Below are 10,132 nucleotides of genomic sequence, written 5' to 3'. Positions count from 1 at the left end.
ATAACTGGCTGCTCCTTGGTTCAATATCTGGGGTTGATCTCAGTGATCCCGGGCTTCTGTAGGTCTGAAGTTGGGGCTCTGTGCCCGAGTACCAAAGTGGCAATTTGTGGTAGGTGAGTACAACTGTCCTGGTAGCAGCAGGCTGGCTGGAGCACAGGAGGTCCCTGAGTTGGGCCTGTCTGTGGGACCTTTTCAGGAATATAATAGATGACCTAATTTGGTCCCTGTTTGTTTCCTTCCATTTTGGTTTTTCTCACGACAGGGACTCCCAGTCTCTTTTGTTCTGGGGCACACAGCTCTGTCTGTAACAGAGAGCTGAGCATGCAGCAAGTCTCTGTGCTCACAGCTGGAGCCCAGTTCAGCAACTGAAGTACATTTAATATTTGCGTGGAGTACCACAGAAGAAAACACAGCTGCTCTTGTGTCCTAGGGATATAACACAGACTCATTTCACTTTTTTGAAGGCCCAGGTTTAACTGTAAACTCTATTACCATGAGGGTTCCTAAATGACCATTGTTTAGGACACAGCTGTTGATCAAGCCAGATCAGTCAAAGTAACCCTGCTCATAGAGCGTTGGCAACATTAGTGTGTTAGCACCAGCTGTCAAAAAATATCTTACCCTCAATTCTTCTTTTACACTCATTGATCTTTCTCTGTTTCATGCAATCCAGTCCCAGGAATTCTCTGGTTTCCTTCTTTTTTTTGCTATGCTTGAAGACGCAATACCCCAAGTAACCCTAGTCCCAGTCTGCATATTATATCAATAAGATTGTGAAGGTTCATTTAGTGAGTATGTGAGTAACTGTTCAGTTCTAAGTTACAACCTAAGAAATTTCAGAACCAAGACTACAATAGAAGACTTCCTTGTCATTCAGTACATTCCCACTAATTCCACACCATTTCAAAGCTTCCTTATTTAGGATGCTATCCAATTCAATAAACATTAAAGATTCATTTCCTACCTGACATTGTCACAGAGGTAAACAGGAGAAAAGTTGTAGGATCTAGATAAAGGGATGAGATAAAGACTGTTGAGTTATACAAGAAAAAGCACATGTGCACAGGATCAGAGGTACTGAACACTGGAAAAAGTTTGTATTTATCTCCTTGGAAACCTCAAGATTCTCTACAGTGCTGATTGGCTGAGAGGGAGAACTATGTCATGAAATTGGTGAAAGCCAATAAGAATTTCAGGAGCCAGTTATTAAAAGGCCTGCTTGAGAGGAGCTGCCTTACATGCCAAATTCTGAACAGCTGAAGGCACACAAACCAGAGAAGTCAGTTCCTGTGTCCAAGAATCTTAATTCAATGAAGTTGTCACATATTTCTTCCATATGGCCATTAATAATTCATGTGTCCTTGACATGTGACTTTCAAATTATCACAGATTATATTATATTTGTTAAATGCACAGATATGTCCTCAGTCAGTGAATTACTTACTGGGAAAAATTCCCTGACCAAGACAAATCTTTGAACAAAATATGTATTCTTGAGATCTTGTTTATATTTTCAGAGACCTTCCAGGATGTCATGTCACCAAGCAGTCATCTTCTTGTAGTCCTTCAGCAGAACTGAAAGCTTTTCATACTTAACCACAACAGGCAGACAGAGAGAGAAAAAGCTAGAGAAACAGATTCTTAAATAGAGAGGAAAACTGCCAGAAAAAAGACATAAATTGACAGAGACGTAGAGACAGAGACTCCATTCTGTCTGGTCACTTCAGTTGGTGTATCACCCTCAAAGCACACCCTCCTACAATATAACTCCAATAGGGATTATATTATCTCACATGTCCATATCTTCTAACACTTCCTCGACAATTCCTCCATGGGAACTCCACATATAAATAGATGAGCTTCAAGGGGACATTGCAACTCAAATTACCAAGAAATGGATGAAGATGGAGGTATTTCTAGGCTAAAAGAACTTAGTTATCCTGACAGTTTGTAATTCAGTACAATGATTAAAGTCCCAGCACCTACAAAGTTCTAAAGAAAAGGACTGATAATATTCTTCAGGAAAATGTGGAATATTTCCATAAACAGAATATTTTTCAGCTAAGAAAATGACATCATGATATTTATTGGCAAATGGATCGAACCAGGAAAATCATTCTGGGTGAAGTAACTAAAATGAAGACAGAGAAAGAAGGTATGTATTGATTTATTAGTAGGTCTCCTAATAGTAGGAGATAAAGTTCCAATAGACCATCTATTGTGAACAAACACTCTTCCACTAGAGGAATTGGGTGACAGTGAATTGACTTCTTGGGCCAAAGTATCCTATGGAAATTTTCAAACAACCCAGGCTGTTGTTATTAAAATATGTTTCTCTCTGCCCTCAACTGATTGATCATTGCCATGTTCTTAGATCCACAGAGGTGTTTTCATCTGCATCAAATGTGATTGCATAGAGAGATCCACAGTCCGATAGTATGCACAGAGAGACCTTAGAAAAACAGCTCTATTTTTATGCATGCAGACATGCAGTTAGAACAGCACCATTTGTTGAATATGCTATAATTTTTTCCCCATTGTATAGTTTTGGAATCTATGTCAAAACTCAGGTGTCCATAAGTGTATGGGTTTATTTCTGGGTCTTCTATTTGGTTCCATTGATCCACCATTCACTTTCTATGGTTTTTATTATGGTTGCTCTATCTTGCAGCTTGAGATCAGGGATGGAGAAATCTCCAGAAGATCTTTTATTGTTGCACATTGTTTTAGCAATCCTGGGTTTCTTTTTTTTTTTTTTCTTTCGATGTGAAGTTTAGAAATTTCTTTCAATTCTTTTGCAAATAATTTTGTTGTTAATTTAATGGGAATTGCATTTACTCTTTAGATTGTTTTTGATAAAATGGTCATTTTTACAATGTTAATCCTGCCAAGCCATGAGCATAAGAAATATTTCCATCTTCTGATATCTTCTTGTAATTCTTTCTTCAGAGTACTGAAATTTTTTACATACAAGCCTTTGACTTGCTTAGTTGGGGTTACTTTGTCTTTTGGCTTTTGGTTTTGTTTCCCTAATTTCTTTCTCAGCCCTTTTGTCCTTTGTACACAGAAAAACTACTTATTTTTTGAATTAATTTTGTATCCTGCCACTTTGCTGAAGAAGTAATTCAGATATAGGAATTCCTGGTAGAATTTTTGGGGTAAATCAGGTATACTATCATATCAACTGCAAATAGTGATACTTTGACATCTTCCTTTACAATTTGTATCCAATTGATTTGCTTCAATTGTCTTATTGCTCTAGCAAGCACTTCCAGAAAAGATGTTGAAGAGTTATGAAGAGAGTGGGCAACCATGCTTTGTCCCTGATTTCAGTGGGATTGCTTTAAGCTTTTCTACATTTATTTTGATGTGGGCTGTAGGCATGCTTTATATTGCCTTTACTATGTTTAGATATGTGTCTTGTATCCCTGATCTCTCCATTACTTTAAACAAATGTATTTTCAATTTTGTCACATGCTTCTTCAGCATCTAAAGAAATAATCATGTTTTTTTCCTCTCATTGTTTTTTTAATATGGTGGATCACATTGATGGATTTCCATGTATTGAACCACCCCTACATATGGGATGAAGCCTAGTTGGTCATAATGGATGATAGCTTTGATTTGTTCTTGTTTCGGTTTGCAAGTATGTTGTTGCATGTTTTGCATCAATGTTCATAAGCTAGATTGGCCTGAAATTCTCTTTCTTTGTTGGGTCTTTGTGAGATTTAGGTTCCAAGGTGATTGTGGCTTAATAGAATGAGTATGATAGTGTTCCTTCTGTTTCTATTTTGTGGATTAGTTTGAAGAGAATTGGAGTTAGCTCTTCTTTGGTGATCAGGTAGCATTCTGTGTTGAAACCATATGGTCATAGGCTTTTTAGGGATGGAAGACTTTTGTTGACCACTTCTATTTTCTTAGGAGATATGGGACTATTTAATTGATTTACCTGGTCTTGATTCAGCTTTGGTAAGTGGAATCGATTAAGAAAATTCTCCATTTCTTTTAGATTTTCAAATTTTGTGGCTTATAGACTTTTGAAGTAAGTCCTAATGATTGCTTGGGTTTCCTCAGTGTCTGTAGTTATGTCCCCCTTTTCATTTCTGATTTTGTTGATTTGGATGGTGTCTCTCTGCCTTTTAGTTAGTTTGATTAAAGGTTTTTCTATCTTGTTGATTTTGTCAAAGAACCAACGCTTGGTTTCACTGATTCTTTGAATTGTTTTATTTGTTTCTAATTGATTGATTTCAGCCCTGTGTTTTGATTATTTCCTGCTGTCTATTCCTTTCTGATTTGTCTGCTTCTTTATTTTCTATGTTTTTTTTGTTTGTTTGTTTGTTTGTTTTGGTGAGCTATTAAGTTGCTTGAATGAGATGTCTCAAATTTCTACTTGAATGCACTTAGTGCTGTGAAATATCCTATTAGCACTTCTTTCATTGTGTCCCATAAGCTTGGGTATGTTGTGCCTTCATTTTCATTGAAGTCTAGGAAGACTTTAATTTCTTTCTTTATTTGTTCCCTGACCCAGGTTTCATTTAGTAGCAACTTGTTCAGTTTCCATGTGTGTATAGGTCTTTTGCTAATTCTTTTGATGTTGAGGTCTACTTTTATTCCATGGTGATCAGGTAAGATACAAGGGAGTATTTCAATCTTGTTGTATCTATTGAGATTTGCTTTTTGATGACCCATATTATCTATTTTGGAGAAGATTCCATGAGATCCTGAAAAGAATGTAAATTCTTTTATGTTTGGTTGTAAGGTTCTGTAATGTCTGTTAGGTCCAGTTGATTCATGACATCTGGTAGAAACATTGTTTCTTGTTTTAATTTCTATTTTGTTGACCTGTCCTTTGTTTAGAGTGGGGTATTGAAATTTCCAACTATTAATGTGTGGGGATCTATGTGTGGTTTAAATTTTATCATTTTTTTCTCTAACAAATTTCGGTGCTCTTGTATTTGGGGCATAGATGTTCAGGATTGTGATGTCTTCCTGGTGGAATTTTCCCTTGATGAGTATGAAGTGTCCTTCCCCATCTCTTTTGATTAATTTTGGTTGAAAGTCTATTTTATCAGATATTAGAATGGCTACTCTTTCTTGCTTCTTGCATCCATTTGCTTGGAAAGCCATCTTCTAGTTCTTTACTCTCAGGTAATGTGACTTAGGTATGTTTCTTGTATGCAACAGATTGCTGTGTCTTGTTTTAAAACCATTCTGTTTGTCTGTGTATTTTTTTTTTTTTTGTTCTGTTTTGGAGAGTTGAGTCCATTGATGTTGAGGGAGACTACCAGTGGCTGTTAGATCCTTTGATTTAGATGTTGGCTCTGGTAGCAAGTTTGTGTGCTTGGTTGCTTTTTGTTTTACTGTAATGAGGTTAATTATTTCCTGTCTTTTCTTGAAAGTAGCTAGTTTTCTTGGGTTCAATTTTCCTTCTAGTGTCTTCTGTAACACTGGATTTGTGTGTAGATATTGTTGAAATTTGTTTTTGTCATTGAATATTTTTCCTTTTTTTTTCCTTCTATTTATGAGGACTGAGAGTTTAGCTGGGTATAATAGCCTGGACTGATATATCTGTTCTCTTAGGGCATGCATGATATTCTTCCAGGCCCTTCTGTCTTTCATAGTCTCTGTTGAGAAATCAGGGTATGATTCTGATGGGTTTGCCATTGTATGTTATTGGACCTTTTTCCCTTACAGTTTTTAGTGTTTCTTTTCTTCTGTATACTTACTGTTTTCATTATTATGTGATGGAATATTTTTATTTCTGGACTAATTTATTGGGTGTTCTGTAAAGGTCTTGTATTCTTATTGGCCTCTCCTTTAAGTTGGGGAAAGTTTCTTCTATGATTTTGTTGAAAATATATCTGGGCATTGGAGGAGGAAATCTTCTTTTTCTTCTATTTCTATTATTCTTAGGTTTTGTCTTTTAATGTTGTCTTGAATTTCTTGGACATCTGTGTCAGGAAATTTTAGATTTAACATTTTCTTTGACAATTTCATTGACTTCTTTTTTTTTAAGATTCCTTACTGTTCTTTTTTTATTTTTTATTTTTTATTTTTTTTATCAGTTACATTTTATTAACTCTGTATCCCAGCCGTGTCCCGATCCCTCATTCCCTCCCAGTCCCTCCCTCCCTCCCTCATCTCCACCGTGCCCCTTTCCAAGTCCACTGATAGGGGGGACCTCCTCCACATTCATCTGATCCTGTTTTATCAGGTATCTTCAGGACTGGCTGCAAAGCCCTCCTCTGTGGCCTAACAGGACTGCTCCTCCCTTCGGGGGTGGGGAGACCAAAGAGCCAGTCATTGAGTTCCTGTTAGAAATAGTCCCTGTTCCCCTCACTTTGGGAAACCAATTGGTTACTGAGCTACCACAGGCTACATCTGAGTGGAGGTTCTAGGTTATATCCATACATGGTCCTTGGTTGAATGTCAGTCTCAGAAAAGACCCTGTGCCCAGATATATTTGGTCCTTGTGGAGCTCCTATCCTTTCCCCATCAGACAAACTCCCCTTCTTTCTTATGATTCCCTGTACTCTGCCAAAGGTTTGGTCATGAGTCTTTGCTTTGAAAACACTGCTAGTTAGAGTCTTTCAGATGCGCTCAGTAGACTCCTGTCTTACGTTCAATGCTCATCCCATCTGTCTTTCTAAATAAGGATTAATCATCTTACCCCATGTCCGCTCAATTGATTATCTTTTTTAGGTGTATAGATTTCATTATGTTTATCATATCTTATAGCTCTATATAAGTGAGCATATCCCATGTTTGTCTTTCTCCTTCTGGGATATTTCACTCAGAATGATCTTTTCTAGATCCCACCATTTGCCTGCAAATTTCATGATTTCCTCCTTTTTTGATTGCTGAGTAGTATTCCATTGTATAAAAATACCACAATTTCTGTACCCATTCCACCATTGATGGACATCTGGGTTGTTTCCAGGTTCTGGCTATTACAAATAGAGCTGCTATAAACATGGTAGAGCAAGTGTCCTTTTTGTGTACTTGAACAAACTTTGGGTATATACCTAGCAGTGGTATAGCTGGGTCTGGAGGAAGCACTATTCCTATTTGTCTTAGAAAGTGCCAGATAGCTTTCCAGAGTGGTTGTACCAGTTTACATTCCCACCAGCAGTGGAGGAGGGTTCCCCTTTCTCCACAACCTCTCCAGCATGTGTTATCGCTTGAGTTTTTCATCTTGGCCATTCTGATGGGTGTAAGGTGATATCTCAGGGTCGTTTTGATTTGCATTTCCCTGATGGCTAATGAGGATGAGCATTTCTTTAAGTGTTTTTCTGCCTTTCGATATTCCTCTGTCGAGAATTCTCTGTTTAGCTCTGTTCCCCATTTTTTAATTGGATTACTTGGTTTGCTGCTTTTCAGCTTCTTTAGTTCTTTGTATATACTGGATATTAGTCCTCTGTCAGATAAAGGGTTAGTGAAGATTCTTTCCCAATCTGTAGGCAGTCGTTTTGTTTTGATGACGGTATCCTTTGCTTTAGAGAAGCTTTTCAGTTTCATGAGGTCCCATTTATTGATTTTTGCTCTTAGAGCCTGTGCTGTTGGTGTTCTGTTCAGGAAGTTGTCTCCTGTGCCAATGAGTTCTAGGCTGTTCCCCACTTTTTTTTCCAATTGATTTAGGGTATCTGGTTTTATGTTGAGTTCCTTGATCCACTTTGACTTTAGTTTTGTGCAGGGTGATAAATATGGATCTATTTTCATTTTTCTGCATGTAGACATCCAGTTGGTCCAGCACCATTTGTTGAAGATGCTGTCTTTTTTCCATTGAATGGAATTGGCTTCTTTGTCGAATATCGAGTATTCATAGGTGTGTGGATTTATTTCTGGGTCTTCTATGCGGTTCCATTGATCCTCCTTTCTGTTTCTATGCCAATACCATGCAGTTTTTATTACTATTGCCCTGTAGTACAGCTTGAGATCAGGAATGGAGATACCTCCAGATGATCTGTTGTCATACAGGATCGTTTTGGAGATTCTGGGTTTTTTGTTTCTCCATATGAAGCTGAGAATCTTTTTTTCAAGGTCTGTAAAGAATTGAGTTGGTATTTTGATGGGAATTGCATTGAATCTGTAGATTGCTTTTGGCAGGATGGCCATTTTCACAATATTAATCCTACCAATCCATGAGCATGGGAGATCTTTCCATCTTCTGATATCTTCTTCGATTTCTTTCTTTAGAGACTTGAAGTTTTTCTCAAACAGGTCTTTCACTTGCTTGGTTAGAGTCACACCAAGGTACTTTATGTTATTAGTGGCTATTGTGAAGGGTGTTGTTTCCCTAATTTCTTTCTCAGCCTTTTTGTCTTTGGTATATAGGAGGGCTTCTGATTTTTTTGAGTTGATTTTGTATCCTGCCACTTTGCTGAAGGTGTTTATCAGCTGAAGGAGTTCTCTGGTTGAATTTTTGGGGTCGCTCATGTATACTATCATATCATCTGCAAATAGTGACACTTTGATCTCTTCCTTTCCGATTTGTATCCCCTTGATCTCCTTTAGTTGTCTTATTGCTCTGGCTAGGACTTCAAGTACTATGTTGAAGAGATACGGGGACAATGGACAGCCTTGTCTTGTCTCTGATTTCAGTGGGATTGATTTAAGTTTCTCTCCATTGAGTTTGATGTTAGCTATAGGCTTGCTATATATTGCCTTTACTATGTTTAGGTATGTGCCTTGTATCCCTGATCTCTCCAAGACTTTAAACATGAATGGGTGTTGGACTTTGTCAAATGCTTTTTCGGCGTCTAAGGAGATGATCATGTGGTTTTTCTCCTTCATTTTGTTTATGTGGTGGATTACATTGATGGATTTCCGTATGTTGAACCACCCTTGCATGCCTGGGATGAAGCCTACTTGGTCATGATGGATGATATCTTTGATGTGTTCTTGGATTCGGTTTGCAAGTATTTTATTGAGTATTTTTGCGTCAATGTTCATAAGAGAGATAGGCCTAAAGTTGTCTTTTTTTGTTGGGTCTTTGTGTGGTTTAGGTATTAAGGTGACTGTGGCTTCATAGAATGAGTTTGGTAGTGTTCCTTCTGTTTCTATTTTGTGGAATAGCTTGAGGAGAATTGGAGTTAGCACTTCTTTGAAGGTCTTGTAGAATTCTGTGCTGAAGCCATCTGGTCCAGGGCTTTTTTTGGAGGGGAGACTGTTAATAACTGCTTCGATTTCCTTGGGAGATATAGGGCTATTCAGTTTTTCTACCTGATCTTGACTTAGTTTTGGTAGATGGAATCTTTCAAGAAAATTATCCATTTCATTTAGATTCTCAAATTATGTGGCATATAGGCTTTTGTAGTATGACCTAATAATTGTTTCGATTTCCTCAATGTCTGTGGTTATGTCCCCATTTTCATTTCTGATTTTGCTGATCTGTTTAGTTTCTCTCTGCGTTTTAGTTAGTTTGGCTAAGGGTTTGTCTATCTTGTTGATTTTCTCAAAGAACCAGCTTTTTGTTTCATTGATTCTTTGGATAGTTTTATTTGTTTCTACTTGATTGATTTCAGCACTTAGTTTGATTATTTCCAGCCGTCTGCTCCTCTTGGGTGTATCTGCTTCTTTTTTTTCTAGGGTTTTCAGTTGGGCCATTAAGTTGTTTGTATGTGATGTTACGAATTTCTTCTTGCAGGCACTTAGTGCTATAAATTTTCCTCTGAGCACTGCTTTCAATGTGTCCCATAAATTTGGGTATGTTGTGCCTTCCTTTTCATTGAATTCTAGGAAGTCTTTAATTTCTTTCTTTATTTCTTCCTTAACCCAGCTGTCATTGAGTAGTAAGTTGTTCAGTTTCCATGTGCGTGTCGGCTTTTTGTTGTTTCTGTTGTTGTTGAGGTCGAGCTTTATTCCATGGTGGTCAGATAGTATACAAGGGATTATTTCAATCCTTTTGTATCTGTTGAGGCTTGCTTTGTGGCCCACTATATGGTCTATTTTGGAAAAGGTTCCATGTGGTGCTGAAAAGAAGGTGTACTCTTTTGAGTTTGGGTGAAATGATCTGTAGACGTCTATTAGGTCCATTTGATTTAGGGATTCTGTGAGTGCTTTTATTTCCCTATTTGGTGTCTGTCTAGTTGATCTGTCCCTTGGTGAGAGTGGAGTGTTGAAGTCTCCCACT

This window comes from Meriones unguiculatus (assembly GCF_030254825.1).
Source record: "Meriones unguiculatus strain TT.TT164.6M chromosome Y unlocalized genomic scaffold, Bangor_MerUng_6.1 ChrY_unordered_Scaffold_25, whole genome shotgun sequence".
In the NCBI taxonomy this organism is placed as follows: domain Eukaryota; kingdom Metazoa; phylum Chordata; class Mammalia; order Rodentia; family Muridae; genus Meriones; species Meriones unguiculatus.
The sequence above is the reverse complement of the archived record's forward strand: the minus strand, read 5'-3'. Positions refer to the sequence as shown.